This window comes from Pteropus alecto, unplaced genomic scaffold (genome assembly GCF_000325575.1).
Source record: "Pteropus alecto unplaced genomic scaffold, ASM32557v1 scaffold72, whole genome shotgun sequence".
Taxonomy (NCBI): domain Eukaryota; kingdom Metazoa; phylum Chordata; class Mammalia; order Chiroptera; family Pteropodidae; genus Pteropus; species Pteropus alecto.
In genome coordinates, this window is record NW_006436811.1 from 6,157,020 (window position 1) to 6,157,485 (window position 466).

The 466-nt window shown below is 37.3% G+C and overlaps 1 pseudogene; it reads left to right on the forward strand.

Moving 5' to 3' along the window:
* The first annotated feature begins 290 nt into the window (after positions 1-290).
* On the forward strand, positions 291-409 carry LOC112481441 (annotated as a pseudogene).
* The last annotated feature ends 57 nt before the right edge of the window (positions 410-466 follow it).

The following is a 466-nucleotide window of genomic DNA, read 5'->3' on the forward strand; positions in this document are numbered from 1 at the left end:
GTGGTGAACATGCATAATCTCACTCAAGGCTCAGTGGATAAAACATAGACTCTGATGTCTGCAAACAGGTGTTGGAGTTCATGTACTATGGTATATTAGCTGTGTGATACTGGAAAAATTAATTTGCCCTCATTATTTTCCTCTGTAAAATGATATAATAATAATGCTATTTATTTAGCAAAGTTATTATAAGGGTTAAAACAAATAAGACATATCAGGTGCTTATAGCCTGACACATGGTAAACACACAATAAGTAATAGTTATCATTATTTCCATTTTAAAGATGAGAGTCTATGGCCATGCCACCCTGAACAAGCCCAATCCTGTCTGATCTTGGAAGCTAAGCAGGGTCGGGCCTGGTTAGTACTTGGATGGGAGACTACCTAGGAAGACCAGGTGCTGTAGGCATAAAAAATAAAAAATAAGAGATTGTAAGATGACAAGGTCCTTGCAATCTGTGAGATC